Below are 19,055 nucleotides of genomic sequence, written 5' to 3' on the forward strand. Positions count from 1 at the left end.
GCAAATTTGTTATCCGATTTTTTGAAACAGATTTTATGTCATCTGAGCTGAATTAATAAGTGATTTATAACACACTTACTGCACGTCTCTCATTTTGTTACTGCAACACAAATGATCTTGTTCACATTCTAATATATAAGAGTAATCTGATAAGAACATCTTCAATAAACTGCATAACATTTAAAAGATTGTAATTCGAGTTTTAAATTTTACCAATCTAATTTATACCTGAGGACGGTTACATATAACCGAAACATGTCGTAAGAGACGTTCCAATTTGTAAATCGATCATTCGATGCGGAACGTGAAATGATATTTTAAATATTTTATATTTTATTATCTTATTAAAAATTGTGATTTGACGGAAAATATTAAAATATTAAAAATATTGTTCACATTAATAAACATCTAGTAAACATTCACTTCATATTCTATTGTTCTTACACTTTGTGAGAAACCTTAGCACTTTTCATTTCTTAGTAGTAGAGTATTAAATTCGGGACAAATACTTTTTAAATACGTATTTTTTCGTAACTTTCAAGTGAAGTGAGTTTCTAACATTTTGGATAGTTGCATATTTAGACTTGTCCATCGTCGGATGTTATTAAAAATTACACAACGTTTCGAGGATTGGATCTGTCCTAGTTTTAAGGTGTAGTGAAGGGGTCAATTCGTCTGTGGGGTTACAATGAGTTAATCTCAATCAATGGACCAACACCCGAGAATGTAGATTCTTTATACCATTGTCATAACCCTTCAAAATAGACCTACAATTTTAATTTCTAGTTTGGCGTTAAGTTTATATACGAGGCGCGTCCACAAAGTAAGTTTCCCACTCGTCCCACAGCTAGCAAACCTTATATTGCGCGAAGCGACTGTGCGTACGTGATAGAGCAATGACGTAGCATGGCGCATGCACTAACGGCACCTCCCGCGTTCTCACAGTAGCATCGTTGCAGCTGTTGAAGATGGAGGTTCTTATTCCAGCTCCCGCCGACTGTGAAGTGCGGTCAGTGATAACGCTAGGCCGCACACGGTTCGACGGACAGCAAGTCTCCTGCAGGAGTTCAGCTGGGAGGTGTTTAATCATCCACCCTACAGCCCGGACCTCGCTCCCAGTGATTTCCATCTTTTCCTACACCTCAAGAAATTCCTGTCCGGTCAGCGTCAGCGTTTTGAGAATGACAGAGAGGCGGAGATGGTTGTCACACAGTGGTTCCAATCCCAGGCGGCAGACTTCTACGACACAGGTATTCAAAAGTTGGTCCCACGGTATGACCAATGTCTCAATTCCGGTGGCGAATGTGTTGAAAAATAGCTGGACACTTGCTGTATCTGTTGCAATAAACATTTCCATGAAATTGTGTTTTGTTTCTGTAAACGGCCCCAGGGAAACGTACTTTGTGGACGAGCCTCGTATTTATTTTTAAAAACAGCGTTTAAGAAAATACGTTTGCAGTCTATTTAAAAATAAGTGAGTGCTCACCGAGGAAGGTAATTATTAAAAATAAAAAAATAAAATATTTTTTAAACAACGAAATGTGTGATCATAAATGATCTATGTTTCGGCTAAAAGTGATGGAGTGTTTTTTCACTCAACAGCAAAACAAATGTGGAAACCGAGTATTCCAAACCAAATTTGATAGTTTTTATGCCAAAACCGTATATCTCGTGACTCCTATTGTGTGGCAATTTAGATATGTCGCCTTTTTATGCAGTGGCATATTAGACGTGGAGCATTTACAATCTCTGACTTTAATTGATCGCTTATTGTAGATCGGAGATAAATAGTTCTCTGGAGGGGAAATTTGACGTGTATTTAGTTAAATAATAAATCATTGCTGGTGACTCACGAAGTCACTTTCCAGCCTCAGCGGTAACATCTACAAATGTTATATTGTGTCTTTCAAGTGACGTGTAAGTCGAGAGTTTATGTACCAAATAGAGACATGCCGGATGTTTTACAATGTCCTGGTTTCAAATCCAGCCTCATGCTTCTCCAGATAAAAGCATTTTCTCACATCTTTTATTTATTAGATTCAATCACTACATTTATTAACATGTTTTAGATTTTACGTGCTAAATTAAAGTAGAATAAATCATCTGTCATCTTATTCCACAGTCGTTCTGAGTGTATGACGAGAGATTTTGATGACGGTATTCCGAAGAGAAAATATTGTTTAGGTCTTTGTTATCAAAGGCATGGCTTCTAACAACAAACGCGCTGTTCGGTTCTAAGTACAGTATACAAGGTGCGATCGAAAGGTTTCCAGACTGCGCGTATAAAAACCCGTACACTTATCTCAGGTATTAAATTCATCCATCACCCTCGAAGTAGTTCCCCTGGGAGTGAGCACAACGATCCCAGCGCCGCTGCCAAGCCTGGAAGCATCCCTGGAAATCTTTCGTTGTCAGCCTGTCAAGCACCATCTGAGATTCTGCCTGAATCTCTTCTATCGTCTCAAATCTCCTTCAATTTAGCTGAATTTTCATCTTTGGGAAGAGGAAGAAGTCACACGGAGCTTAGAAAGGAAGTTGGGGTCGGTTCTTGCAAGATCTTTGAGCTCCTGACAAACGAGAAGTCGATTCTGCTTCTGGTCCTCAGACAGGATGCGTCGCATGTGGAGTTCTTCCTTTAGAATCAGCTGACAGGTCCCATAGCCTATCCCAACAATGTCGCACAAGTCGTTGATGGTACGACGTCGATCTTCGTGAATGGCCTGCCGAATCTTCGTAACATTTTCGGGCGTTGTGCTCGAAGATGGTCGTCCAGAACGCTCGTCATCATCGACAGAGGTTCGGCCATTTTTAAAACGTGAATGCCACACAAAAGTTTGTGCACGACCCATTGCGGACTCCCCAAATGCTTGCTTTAGCATTTCATAGGTTTCCGTAGCCGTTTTGGCGAGTCTTTGGCAAAATTTGATGCACACGCCATTCCGAAATCGCAGGAGGGTCGGTGTAATGCACTACCAAAACGCCCGTAACTAAGAAACAAATGCTAATTCGATGATGCCGACTGGCACACTGATTCACTATGAATGTAGGCCGCACCCCCTAAAGGCAGAAGCTCGTACTACATCCGGTTCGCCCTTTATTGACACAGTCTAGAAACTTTCCGATCGCACCTCGTATGCCGTTAGTAACTTTTGAGCCAACTCCCTTACCCGTAAATGACAATGAAATACTTTGGTCTGCTCAATTTTTACAAAGTTCTTAAATCTTGGCCTGTGCGTCGTTGTTTTAAGAGTAACACAAACTGAGTTTACTTCTGTGACAGTATTCTTGAATGTAGCGTTATGTAGTCTGGCAGATTTTTCTTGGAAAACTATTCTGATACTCCCAGTTTCATGTTACACATTTGTTTCTGTACATCTAACTAATTCTATATTCCTTTCTTTCGTGCTGAGGATTTAGTTTCCCAATTGGTTATACTTCTCTGCCTAACTCACTTCCTTCTTCCTACATCGCTAAGGCCCTGCCTGCCAGCTTACTCGTGTATCGACTACGTTGTCTGCTAATATCTACCGGACTAAACGGGGCTATATCCCTTAAACAAGTTGCTGTTATACTCGTGAGAACTACAGCCATCATAAACACACATTTAATTTCTTTGAAGTGTGTAGTCACCATGAACCTGGAAGAATATTGTGTTTGAGTATTGTCATGGTCTATATTTCTTCTGTTCCAAAAAGAGTATTATTTATCGTAATCCTGAAACTAAACTAACAACATTGACAGGAAATATAACCAAATTGTTTCATTGCTGTCTCTTGTTTTTACCAGAATGTGTGCCTTCAACGTATACATTCATTTTTTTAATAACTTTATTGGATTTTTAAAATTTCTTGAAGATATTTTCAATTGACTACAAATTCACAGATTTGTTAATGAGTGTTCAGTTTTGGAGAATGGAACAAATTTCATGGGCGTTAAAGTCATTATATCAGACAGTTGATTAATTTATTCTAAAGTTCATAATATCAGCTCTTTATTTCTAACTGCTTACGTGTACCAAAACATTATAACACCCATTATTAAAACCTCTTTAGACGTAATCTATTTCAAAATGTTCATAGTATCGATATTACTGTTTAATAAACTGATATCTGCTATGTGTGGTTTATACATGTGTAAATTATAAGGTCCAGTTATGGCGGCTCTGATTTAACTAATAATGATAAGTCTCTTGCAGATGTCGTGACTTTTACGTCGTGTGAAATGTAATCTCACATTCTGATTCTCTTTGTAGCAGTTTGTTTAATCTCTGAGATAGCCCGCATACTCGCAGATACAAAGTTCGTACTTAAATTTTAACTATTTTAAAGAATGTACGTTCTACTCCTTTAATTGGAAAACTAGCTGGACTTAATTGCTTTATAAATAGTCGTTTTCGAAATATGGAAATGATATCGGTTTATAATTTATTTTAGAAAATATTTTATTTTTCAAGTGTATAAAAAAATTTAATTTTTATAGTATCTGGGAACTATTCCGGCCTCCGACTTTAAATTGATTTTAATAGTTTTACATCGCGAAAATTAACAGATTTTAAGACAGATGAAACATGTAACTATAAGGTTTAGTGGTATAAGGTGTTTATAGATTATATTTACGACTGTCTTGTGGGATTTTTCGCTGTGTACTCTGGTGGATGGTGACCGACGTTTCAGATGAGTTTACATATTCCATAATCAGAGCAATCCCCTAAGATGGATATAAAAATATCCTCTGAAACGTCGGTCGCCATCCACTAGACTACATGGCGTAACACTCTTATAAACGTCCATGTTCATATTCGTCGCTATGAGAATCTGAAATATGTATGTTTTGACAGAAGATCTAGATCTCATATAAGGAACAAAATAATTCTAAGAGAATTCAGTTCAAAGTTAATAAATTTTGCCTTGTAACGTATCTTAATGTCTAAGTTCAGATTATAAACTAATTAATTTTTTTGTAATAATGTAATTTATCTGATGAAGGTTTTGCTTTCATTTTACGACGCTAAAATACCTTTAATTTCTTTATAAATGCAGAACGAATGACGGAAACATAAATAAAAACTCCTTTATTTTTAAAACCGTATGAGAAAATCTCACATAAATTAAGTATACATCACTTTGTATTTTGTACATCATTTAACTTCGTTTCGAACATAAGTTGGCAGAAGTTTTTATTGTACAGAAGATTTTAAAACTTTTGGTAGTTTATGTAGTCTTTATGGCGACTTCCTTACGATGACTCTCACTAACTCCGGAAAATATACTCTCTGCCTCATGACACATTACCTTACATCTTATTTATATTAAAAGTAATACCATAGTTGACTGTGGACGAGGACTTTAGTAAAGTACAAATAAAACTATATATTATCCATCAAACATCTGAAACATTTAAGAAGATGTTGACTTTCTTAAACGCTGAAATTTCGGGATTTTCTGTTTGGAACATCGTTTTAACGTTACTTAAAATGAGTTTCGTAGAACTTGCTATGCAAATGTGAAGTACAATGTCTTCTGGTACGTTGTGCCGTGTAGTTCCATAAAACTGATCGATGTTTCAGAGATTCTTAGTGCGACCATCATCAGGGCGATGGGTAAGCCGTGGGCTATAAAGTGGGTCGAAGGACGAACAAATTCGAAGCTCGACCTGACCAGTGATGATTAACGGAGCACTTTGTGACGTCTGTCGATTTTTACGAGACTACGCGCCACAACCAAACAGAAGACTGCCATTTTGATGCTTACAATAAATTATTTAAGAATACAGTTTATTTAACATTGTAGGCAGTGTACCAATGTTTTTGCTAACATTTATTATCCGTTATAGTTGGCTACAATTAGTCCAATCCATAAAATGTTATTTTCGGTATTTATTTATATTATTACTTGAATAAATATCTGTATATATCTGTATTAACAAACAATACAGAAATGAAAACAGACAAATTCTGTTACTTAAACGACGCTTTTACGTTCAACTGCAGGATTTTACCTCCGACACTGTTTATAATCCATTGGATCCAGCATCGTATAAATCTGTGTTCATAATATCATTGAAGGAGCTGTTTTATTATGTCCTTGACTGACTGACAAATTTTGGAATAAGTAATTTAGAAATTCATAGTCTAGACCAGCGTTTCTGAACCCATGGTACGCGTATCACTGGTGGTACCCGAACTAAGTAAGGAAATCAAAAGTTTAATATTCACATAAATAACAGTTTTCCCTGAACGCATTTGGTTAGTGGTACATTTAATGTGTTCAATTATAATTAGTGGTACGCCAGCGAAAAAGGTTGAGAATCCCTGGTCTAGACAACGCCTGTGACTCAGTAAATTATTATGTATGCATATATCATCTACAACATGTGAATATATGAGGCTACTCGCATCTTTAGAAATAATATACAGATTGTCCGACAAGGAATGCACACATTTTAAACATCTTTATTGAAAAAAATTAACAGAGCTAGGATTGTACAGTTTTCACCACTTAAAAACAGGAACACAGAAATTGTTTTCCCACACTGCGCTACCTGCAAGATGGATTAGAAGAGATGGACCCGTTGTATGACCTTCAAGATCGCCGGACTTTAACGTCCATGGACGTCTTCCTTTAGGGGTACACAAAGGACCAAGTTTACCGCACGCGAGTCACTTATTTACAAGAATTTAAAAGAAACCGCTTCGTCCATTATGTGGAAGGATTCACCCCTCAACGCTTTCCGGGCATTTTAATACCAGGTGGACATTGCCCGAGTAACAAAAGTAGCTCAGGTCGAAATGCAGTGAAATGGAGAAAGTTAGGAAAAAACTTTCTGATTCGCTATTTTATGTGGTGAGAACTGTACTCTCCTAGCTCTGTTTATTTTCTTAATAAATTTTTTTAAAATGCGTGCACTCTTTCTCGGACACCCTGTAGATTAATCCCGTCCGGCCTATGAATCCTTTGGGCTCTTCTGAGTTTTGTAAAATTCCCACTTGCAGCCGGAATAGGTCGCCAGGCTACCTCCAGTCTTCCTGTTGAACATTCTTCTATATTTATAAATCTTGGGGAGAGATATTCAGATATTCTGAAGCCTTTGGGACCTCGGGTACCTGATGGTGTACTGGTTTCTGTTTAATGTATACAAACCACCTAACTCTATCTGGTCGCCCACAGGGCGACTAATGTAGACGTCACAGGATCGATATTTGTTTGTGTGAAACAGCTGCCTATACCAAGAACATGTTATGGAAAATATTTGGTTTCTGTTACCACGATAATTGTTAATGGTATTTAGTTGTTTCAAACTTATTTTTATTTGAGACTATAAAATGTGGTATTAAACTCTTTGTTGTTCCAACAGGAGAAGAAAGTGTTTACATCCACAAACAATTTCCTTTTTACAATAATCTCTCTTACAAGCGTCCTGTACACCAGGGGTGGCCAACCCGCGGCCCGCGGGCCGCATGTGGCCCGCCTTGACCATTTTTCCGGCCCGCGAGATTCATCACACTTTTACAAAATATATTTATTTTATAATGGCCAAAGTAGTGAAAACCAATGTATTAAAAAAATACATTATTTGTGCATCCATATATTCAAAAATTATCTGTCGAAATTATGAGAAAAAATTAACTTTGATTTTAAAATAATATTAATATTAATATTAATAATAATATGGGGATATATAATTTTATATGTGGCCCGCGGAATTATGATGCATTTCCAAAGTGGCCCGAAAGATCATTTGGGTTGGTTACCCCTGCTGTACACACTTATATGTTATTACTGTTAACATTTACTGGGAATTTATTCCAAAGATTATAAACAGAATCCATGGATTTGTGTATATTTGAGTATTTTTATTCGTTTTACGTAAAAATAAACGAAAGGTTTCTAATAAAACAGTTATCACTATCAAATTTTAGACTTCGAAAAATTGCTTATAACTTTGTATGTACTGCTAGATAATTATCTGTTGTTTGGTGCTGGTAATTACAATGACAGTTTTACGTGTTTACGTACATTACCTGAAATCTTCGTTTCACCAACAAAAGTTTACAAATCACTCTTCATTATTTCCGCATCAATGTACAACATGAAAATGTTCTGCCAATACCTCGCTGACTACTTAAATTACGTCGTAGATTACGTTGTGTCATTTAGGTAATCATTTACAAGCTTCTTGTATTGAGGATTAATTCAGGATGTCAGCCGAATAGGATGATTCTGTTTCTTCAGTGTTGTGTTAACGGACTAAGCGATGTTACTAAATTTATTTTTATATTACATACTTTAGACACTAATTGGAATTCGTAAGAGGAATATGTACGAAACAATTTTTTTCTGTATTCTGTCTTCTTATTCATTTATTTAGTGTTCTGTCTGACGACAGGTCCATATGAACAGGATCCTTCCATCCTTTTCTCGGACTGGGACCTGTTCACATACGTTCTTGGCAGATGATCCAGAAGTGGTTTACCATTGCCTTCTTCTGTGTGTGAATGGAGTAATTGTTGGGATGCCACGGAGAAACCGGGGAAGCCCCCGGAGGAAAACTCCGTGTTGCCTAGACCACGGCCTTGCCCAACACAAGTTATAAATTCGGGCACCGCCGGGAATCGAACCCGAGACCCCAGGATTACAAGGCCAGCGTTCTAACCGCTAGACCACCTCATCTTATTATTATTTAGTGTTCTGTCTGACGACAGGTCCATATGAACAGGATCCTTCCATCCTTTTCTCGGACTGGGACCTGTTCACATACGTTCTTGGCAGATGATCCAGAAGTGGTTTGCCATTGCCTTCTTCTGTGTGTGAATGGAGTAATTGTTGGGATGCCACGGAGAAACCGGGGAAGCCCCCGGAGGAAAACTCCGTGTTGCCTAGACCACGGCCTTGCCCAACACAAGTTATAAATTCGGGCACCGCCGGGAATCGAACCCGAGACCCCAGGATTACAAGGCCAGCGTTCTAACCGCTAGACCACCGTGGCTGTCTTCTTATTTATATATATATATATATATATTTAAAGTTCTGTGCAAAATAATCCCAAATGTCGTGGTAAAGAATAATACAAATACATTTTTTTACCATCTATGAAGACAATTCTATCCTGGATGTTCTTAAAAACTGGTCTTTATCGCGTGTCAAACGAACTCTTTTGTAGGTGGAGACTATTAAAGACAGTGCTTTTAAAATATACTGTATCCACTCTACTCACTTTCGAACAGAAACATGTCGCTGTAGCATGTTTAAGAACCTGTGAATCCCATTTAATAGGCTTACGTGTGACACAGACTTTAAAAAAATGCTATTCTATTTCAGATCCTTTGTTTTAAATCTTCTGTGTAGCAGTTTCGCTTAAAGCCTTACAACTTCGTTTCATGTCGGTTACAAGTAAAAGGCTTTTATGTAAATGCCTGATCTGTTCGTATCATGACACAATGAGAATATATTTCTTTCTTTGTCCCATGAACATTTATAAAGATAATTGTCTTCATTGCTTTAGAAATTTACAAAATTATCTTCTAAGAACACAACACATTTACAAAGAGTTTTAATGAATTATCAGTTAAAATAATGAAGGTTTAGTGTTGTCTTAGAACTTTTAATTATAACCATCCTCACATCTGAGTTAGTTATTTTATCAAGTGAGAATTTAGTAAAATGATTTCAATTAATTAAGATTTTGTTTATTTAATTACATTTTATCGATTGAATACGTCATGTAGAACCCGTTATGGTGATAATTGTGATACTAAATTTGGAAGGATTTGGAAGTAATCGAGATCTGTTAGTGGAGAGATGGAGTAAAACCATGAATCTAATTCTGGTTGAGAATCCAGATAAAGTCCCCCCTTGTGTAAAACGGGAATGATAACCATTCTACTACATACATGACTTTTGTTAAAATAGTATTCCATTATTCTTCCGAAGGACTGAAGTCACTAAATCGATAGCTCGAAGCACGATAATAGATCTTGTGTCGAAAATCGAACCGGTGCTTTTCGAATACGAGTTTCTCCTTTGTGTCGACTTGGTTTTAATATCATCTCATTTAACAGTTTAACCTGCCTAAGGTAGATACAACGTCGTTAAATGACATATGATTCACTGCTTAACCGGTACGAGCAATTCACATATTCTTTTGTCGAAATTTATCTGTAAAATGCTTCTAAGAAAGTCCACTACTTTTTATTGCTTGTAAAACATAAATAACACAAAATGATTTAAGCTTACAAGAACGGGTTTGAAACAGTGCAACCAACACACAAACCAAAATGCGTTGGACAGACTGAGACCATGTCAACAGGCCTGAACTAACTTCAGAGCTCATGATAGTTGCTACAGAGATTAGATGTGAAAATGTGGATTGTATTCAAACAATTTAATATAATTCATAATGGTGGTAAGACCTCGGATATTATAGACATCTTGAATTTATTGATCCGTGAGAAGCTATCGACTTTAGAAGAAAGAAGGAATAATATTAACTATTTTCCAAATTATAATATTTCAATCGCAAATACTTTAAAGTAATGACGCGATTTTAAGTTAGTTTTAGAGAAAAATATGGACCTACTCTAATATTAATATTAAAATTTGCGAAACTTTTTCTACATGGTCTTCGTGTATTTATAATTTTTGTGATAACTAATATTAATTCAAATATATAATATAATTCAAGTCTATACACAAACTTTAAATTGTTGATGTTAAAATTTAAAATTAATATTAATATTTTGCGCTAATCATCGTTATTACGATGTTACAGTATTGCGCTATATACTACTACATGTTTCAATGCATAGCATCATCTTCAGGGTTTTTTTATCTTTAAAACTACTCTATATTTTTAATGCACAAGAAAACCCTGAAGATGATGCTATGCATTGAAACATGTAGTAGTATATAGCGCAATACTGTAACATCGTAATAACGATGAATAGCGCAAAATATCAATATTAATTTTAAATTTTAACATCAACAATTTAAAGTTTGTGTATAGACTTGAATTATATTATATATTTGAATTTTAAAACACAAACATGACGCATTTAAACTATAAATATAATATTAATTCCTTTTTTGTCGAAATGTAAAGAAAACTGAAGTAAGATTTATGTGAAGACCAGTTTTTAAAATTCACTGAACAGTGTAAACTGCACCTGTGCTGATTACGCGTACCTGAGCTGGAAACAGATAAGAGAGTATTAAGACCTACTGTCCATAGTACAAATGGTTATTCCTCGCCTGATTCTGACCGGTTAGGATCAGGTTAGTTCCGTAACTGTCCGGTCAATATATCTCTGGCGCTTTCCACTCGCCCTGATGATGGAGGCAGAAAGGACATCTGAAACGTTGATAAATTGCTACCAGATTACAATCCAGAAGACAAACATTTTCGATTTCATCGCCATGAGAACTTAAAATCCTACAAGAATTGTATCACCCGCGTATCTAATTAAAACTTATAAAAAGATAGTTTGAGAACATAGAAACGTTCTTTCTTTGTTTCAAGGAAGGTTTGTATCTTGCATACAAACTACCGGCCTTACTCATTTCGTGTAACCATGTCTCTACCTCATGAGGATTAAAAATACGAAGCTCCGTCCTTTCATATACGAAGTCCATTCGCTATTCGTACAGGACCAGTGTTGCATACACAAATAGAGAAGCCATTAGCCTAATGTAAGGCACATAGAGAAAAGGGTTAAAATATTAAAAGAGGAATAAATGAAAAATATAAAATCAAACAATTTTCGAAAGGCAACCGTTCTTTTTAACCTGACAGCTGGATCAGTAACAAGGGTGAGTTTCAGTATCAAACCTTTTACATTTGGAAGAAAAGTACGTTTTTATGTTGTGTCATAAAATTTACGTTTGGTATGAAAAATGGATTTGACTACTCGTATTTATGGTTTCTGAGCCCAAATGAATGAAGTAAAATTTTTGAAATAATAACATTGTGTCGACTCTGGAGATGGATGCAGTATGTTCCTCAATAACGTCTATATCCCCCGGCGTTTGCACCCGAAGACCAATAGCTATATCTTCACCGCCACGCTAACCTGAAGTCCCTTGTGATAAATTAGCTAATTATTAAATGTCAACGTTGAACTCTGTTCTTTAGAGGTTTTTAAACGAAACTTTATATGCATTGTTTTCAAAGTGCATTATCCTCGCTTTCACGTAATGCCAACCTAGTCCCTATATTAATTTTAATATTATCCATCTTATTACGCCTTATCTCATAACTGGTCACTTTCATTTCAGTTTTCTGTCTTAAATTTTGTAAGACTTGGTGTTTATAACCTTATTGAAGCATGCTTGGTGATCCGCCCCTATCGCTGATGATGATTTAATGACCCTTTGAATATCTGGTGAAGAGTTAACATTATAAAGCTTTTTATGATACAGTTCTACCCTTCTTAGATTCAGAAGTAGAATGTTCCATTCGAAACGCAACCCACATTACATAAGAAATTAATAAAAAGCTTTCTTGAAATCAATGTAACGGGGAAAACAAGTTATCCTTAGTTTGTATTTGCTGAAAAGAACTTAACAGTAGATGATTGAAAATCTCCACTAATTTCTCCACTTTTTAAGTGTTTCTAGCCATTTTGCGAAGTGATTCTGGGTCAGGTTTGGCCGCAGTGTTTTCAATATCGTGTTTCGTTTCGTCCAAGCTTCGTTTGTTATTTGAATAACCTCTTTCCTTGAAAAAAACTTCACAGAAAATGCGATAGTTAATATACAATATTCCCATCTGCTCAGCTAACAGCGTGACCTTGACTCTTCTGTAACCGAGGACGTCGGTAGAAAATTTACATGGGAGCGGTTTTATGTTTGCACCGCAGTACGTGATTATTGGGTTGCGATTTAAATGGTGAATCCAGATTTTTTTTGTCAAAATATACCAAGAACTAACAAACGTTGTGGTACATTCGGTCGTAACTCAAAATTGTATTCGTCCACTCACGGGATCTATTTTCCTCTCGGAGCTGTATTTAATCACTCAGATTCTTAGTTATCATCAGTCTCTCTAGAAAGCGAATGCGTGTTAACAAGACTAATGCGTTCCTTTTTCCAAACCAATGATTTAAAATTATTCTTCCATATCCTCGGGTTCAATTCCCGGCGGTGCCCGAATTTATAACTTGTGTTGGGCAAGGCCGTGGTCTAGGCAACACGGAGTTTTCCTCCGTGGCATCCCAACAATTACTCCATTCACACACAGAAGAAGGCAATGGCAAACCATTTCTGGATCATCTGCCAAGAACGTATATGAACAGGTCCCAGTCCGAGAAAAGGGTGGAAGGATCCTGTTCATATGGACCTGTCGTCAGACAGAACACTAAATAAATAAATGATGGCCACGGTGGTCTAGCGGTTAGAACGCTGGCCTTGTAATCCTGGGGGTCTCGGGTTCGATTCCCGGCGGTGCCCGAATTTATAACTTGTGTTGGGCAAGGCCGTGGTCTAGGCAACACGGAGTTTTCCTCCGGGGGCTTCCCCGGTTTCTCCGTGGCATCCCAACAATTACTCCATTCACACACAGAAGAAGGCAATGGCAAACCACTTCTGGATCATCTGCCAAGAACGTATATGGACAGGTCCCAGTCCGATAAAAGGATGGAAGGATCCTGTTCATATGGACCTGTCGTCAGACAGAACACTAAATAAAAAAAATAAATATTATTCACATATTAATACACATTTCTGCATTTAAAATTACAATGTCCTTACTTTGCATAAATTTATACGTGCACTGAAAACTGAAGGTTTTATTAAGGCGATAAAGAGATTTTTTCTTTTTCGTTTGTTGTAGTTAAGCCCTCTCAGAATTCTGTGTGGGCTGCAGTTGTTGAACCATATTTCACACTTGGCTTTGTTGTGTTTTATGTCAGACTTGCAAGGATATCCCGATGAAAACTTGCGAAGTGGGGTGGAATGAGGGGGGAGTTTTAACTGACAGTCGTTATATATATATATACAGGTTAGGCGTAAGCCCTTTCCGACCTGGGGACAGTTTACGTAAAGTCTCTGTAATTTGCCTAGGATGAAGCAAGGTTGAAAGGGGAAAACAAAAATATGTTATTTTCAAAATTTTACACCCCCAACTCAGAAAGGGAAACATAACAAAGCTAGATGAATTTCTACAGAATTATTAAGATAAATATTTTACGTCCATCTCAGAAACTGGCTTGGATCTGAGTGGAGACTTTATGGATTAACTGTAATGCCCGACCTTAATTGGCCTGACCTCTGTTTACATTTTTGTGAGAATTAATAGCGTCGTATATCTTAAGTAATTAGTTTCAACGAGCATAAACGAAAAATAAACCTATTTTAAAAAGCTGTAATTATGAACTTGGTTGTTTACTAGTCAACTGTTTATTTTCAGGAGTTTATGAATATCAATTTCCAAAACGAAAATGGTTGAAACCGTTGATCATAAACTATTTCTTAGGACTCTGATTGTCAACAACATATAAATAACTTTGTTGTTTAACGTTTAATCTATTATGTGGATGGTGCACTGCTCACTAAATAGTCCGTTAATAATACGAATGTTTTAAGACTTGGGGTTTTCACAGCGGTGAGTATGAAGATTTCCGTCTTCTGGGTTGTTGCGCTGTGTAGTCTGGTCGATGTTAACCAACGTTTCAGAGGTCATACTGCCTCCATCATCAGGGCGATGAGTATGAAGATTTCTGTCTTCTGGGTTGTTGCGCTGTGTAGTATGGTAGATGTTAACCAACGTTTCAGAGGTCATACTGCCTCCGTCATCAGGGCGATGAATATGCTAATAGGGTGTGAGGTGCTAGGTTTATAGGCTGGAAAGTGAAAGGTGTAGCCTTCTCCCATTGGCTCGGGGCAGGCTACACCTTTCACTTTCCAGCCTATAAACCTAGCACCTCACACCCTATTAGCATATTCATCGCCCTGATGACGGAGGCAGTATGACCTCTGAAACGTTGGTTAACATCGACCAGACTACACAGCGCAACAACCCAGAAGACGGAAATCTTAATACGAATGTTAATTACGTAATGCAGTTTAGCTAATCAGCGTTACAAGTTCCTATTCATGGTCATAAGATCGGATTCCAGTGGGGACACAGAAAGTTTGCACTATCGATGGAATCTACTGCTAGAATTATCATACTGTTGTTAAGAACTCATTACTTATACATAGTAATTTGAGGTGATTATGATACTTTGCTGTATTAAGTTTAAAGTCACATCTTAAAGTAAGACGATATCGAAACCAGTAATAATTAGTCCATTAAATAAATATGACAGTTATATTATGTTCTGTAGTGTACCAAACTTGCGTGTTCTTGATTTAAATTTCGTTTGTTAAAATTGTTACATATCAAATCTAAAACTTCTTGACGATGGTGAAGAGTCAATTGAATAAAAATGTTCTTGGATATTATCCATCTTCTAGTAAATATAAAACGTAAAAAACGACGTTTCGGAGATGGGACTCTATCTCCGTCTTCAGGTTCCTACACAGTTGGGCCCACTAGATAGAGCTAATCCCTATCTCCGTCGAATAAAAATTTCCTTGGATATTATCCATCGTCTAGTAAATATAAAACATAAAACGACGTTTCGGAGATGGGACTCTATCTCCGTCTTCAGGTTCCTACACAGTTGGGCTCACTAGATAGAGCTAATCCCTATCTCCGGACCTTGAATGAAAATTTTCTTGGATATTATCCATCGTCTAGTAAATACAAAACGTAAAACGACGTTTCGGAGATGGGACTCTATCTCCGTCTTCAGGTTCCTACATAGTTGGGCCCACTAGATAGAGCTAATCCCTATCTCCGGACCTTGAATGAAAATTTTCTTGGATATTATCCATCGTCTAGTAAATACAAAACGTAAAACGACGTTTCGGAGATGGGACTCTATCTCCGTCTTCAGGTTCCTACATAGTTGGGCCCACTAGATAGAGCTAATCCCTATCTCCGGACCTTGAATGAAAATTTTCTTGGATATTATCCATCGTCTAGTAAATACAAAACGTAAAACGACGTTTCGGAGATGGGACTCTATCTCCGTCTTCAGGTTCCTACATAGTTGGGCCCACTAGATAGAGTCGGTCCGGAGATAGGGATTAGCTCTATCTAGTGGGCCCAACTTTGTAGGAACCTGAAGACGGAGATAGAGTCCCATCTCCGAAACGTCGTTTTTTACGTTTTATATTTACTAGACGATGGATAATATCCAAGGAAATTTTTATTCAAAATTGTTGCAACCGATAACCTATTCGTTGCATAATTAGGTATGTTATCACAAAATATTTCAAAACATCTGAAAAATTATGATTAGTCCCTTGTTTATAGCAGAAATTGTACACTCGCAAATAATTTTTAGTTTTAAAATATTTAAAACTTTCATTTTCGTTTTGTGAACTAAACTTTGACTTAATACGTAATGAAAAAGTGTACATTTCAATAAATATTATAAAGGTAGATATACTAAATAATCTGTTTAATGTAGTCTGCAAACATTTCATGTCGAACTACGCCGTGGAATCATAATTGTAACGTCATGTGGTTGGAATTAATATCTCTCTTCCGGTGTGGTAAAGGTGGGGTGGATTCTACACGGGACGATAATGGAAACATATTGATTATCTAACCTAATGTAAATCTGTACACAATTTTAACACCAGATGCGTATCGTATATGGCTTTATGATAGGATATGGAGGCAGGAAACTGGAATGTTTGTGGCGTTTGTAGGTTCTGTGTTTTGATTTTCCAGGCTCCTGCTTCATGTTTTGGTAAATTGTATCATGCGCCTAAATTGTGGCGTAATTAATATTTAATTTATGCACACGCAGGATATAATGAAATCAGTAGTAAAACCCCTTGAGTACCATCTAACTGTTGATCTACTCTGTTTCCTATTTCTCACTCGTCCTCTGAATCGTAAAGGCTTTTACGTGTAATTGCGTTATTTGAAATTTACATGATGTGTGAGATGGTCAGGTTAATAAATACGCCCCAGCGGTGAAACAACTTTCCTAGCATCTAATATTTAATATCACGGTAGGACGATGAGACTTACGTCTTCCACTCGTGTTCAGTACGAATCCTCCAAACACAACGCTAAGAGTTTAGGTGAAAATTATTTCGGACATTATTCTTCTGGATTGGACATGTATCGGTCTTCAGGTAATATTTAGCCATAATGTCGGCTAGAACTGTGGCAGCTTAAGATTTCCTTGAGATTTAGTGTGCTGGATTTGAATTAGGGTTGGAAGGGCAGTTTTGTTTCAAGTTCAAACGTGTCTTTGGAAATTTTATTTAGGATTTAAGGGTTGACTTATTCCGCAGATAAAATGTGACATATATTTATTTATTTAGTGTTCTGTCTGACGACAGGTCCATATGAACAGGATCCTTCCATCCTTTTCTCGGACTGGGACCTGTTCATATACGTTCTTGGCAGATGATCCAGAAGTGGTTTGCCATTGCCTTCTTCTGTGTGTGAATGGAGTAATTGTTGGGATGCCACGGAGGAAAACTCCGTGTTGCCTAGACCACGGCCTTGCCCAACACAAGTTATAAATTCGGGCACCGCCGGGAATCGAACCCGAGACCCCAGGATTACAAGGCCAGCGTTCTAACCGCTAGACCACCTCATCTTATTATTATTTAGTGTTCTGTCTGACGACAGGTCCATATGAACAGGATCCTTCGATCCTTTTCTCGGACTGGGACCTGTTCATATACGTTCTTGGCAGATGATCCAGAAGTGGTTTGCCATTGCCTTCTTCTGTGTGTGAATGGAGTAATTGTTGGGATGCCACGGAGGAAAACTCCGTGTTGCCTAGACCACGGCCTTGCCCAACGAGGATTTAGGGATCCCGCTCTTCACCGACCACATCAGAGAACTGACCGAGAGTTTTACTCGAAGTCAGCTGGTGTGGGGAACCCCTTAGTCCGGCAACTCGAGAGGCATTCGTGCCGAACGATGGCTGACCGAGGTCACCCACGGGCAATCGAGACGGACTGATGCTCAGTAGGCAAGCCGAAGCTGTCCCCAGAAGACGGCCAAGTCAGCGCAACGAGTGGTCTCACCACTCGCCTACCCTGACTGAGGTTTTCCGTGCTTTTCCTCAGTTGTAAAGCGAATGCCAGGGCATAATTCAAGAGGGGCACGGCCCGCCACCCCCAATCACGGAGGCCTTCAGCCGAAGCTTTCCCGCCATCTCTGCAGTGCGGATAGTATACTCATGAGCAGAATGGGTGTTTAGTCTCGGACACGAAACCATCTACACGTTTTTTCTGTTGTTCGTGATGCATTTAGCATTGCGTAGTCTGATAAGTACAAAATCAGACATTATTTACACCGTGAAACGGAAAGTGTTTGCGACAAGAAACACGTCCGGTGTTGATAGTGGGTCAGTCTTAACAATTCTGCTGCACGTTTCTTAATTCGTACTGTACTTCAAATATCCTAGTCAAATGCGACCAAATCAAAGAATAATGAGAACAAGAATTATGTGTAGTTGGGAGAAAATAAGATTAATATGAGTTCACAAGGTAGTATATTTGCGTCATATTGTGAATTAGGTTAATATTTTAATATTTTCCGTCAAATCACAATTTTAATAAGATAATAAAATATAAAAAATATTTAAAATATCATTTCACGTTCCGCATCGAATGATCGATTTACAAATTGGAACGTCTCTTACGACATGTTTCGGTTATATTTAACCGTCCTCAGGTATAAATTAGATTGGTAAAATTTAAAACTCGAATTACAATCATTTACAATGTTATGCAGTTTATTGAAATGTTCTTATCAGATTACTCTTATATCTAATTTATACCTGAGGACGGTTAAATATAACCGAAACATGTCGTAAGAGACGTTCCAATTTGTAAATCGATCATTCGATGCGGAACGTGAAATGATATTTTAAATATTTTATATTTTATTATCTTATTAAAATTGTGATTTGACGGAAAATATTAAAATATTAATATGAGTTCAGTTCATTGTTTGTTTGCTGTTGTCAAGCACTT

This window comes from Zootermopsis nevadensis, unplaced genomic scaffold (genome assembly GCF_977971745.1).
Source record: "Zootermopsis nevadensis isolate Lab colony 2312 unplaced genomic scaffold, Znev_1.0 Znev_ptg000005l, whole genome shotgun sequence".
NCBI classification, from domain to species: Eukaryota; Metazoa; Arthropoda; class Insecta; order Blattodea; family Termopsidae; genus Zootermopsis; species Zootermopsis nevadensis.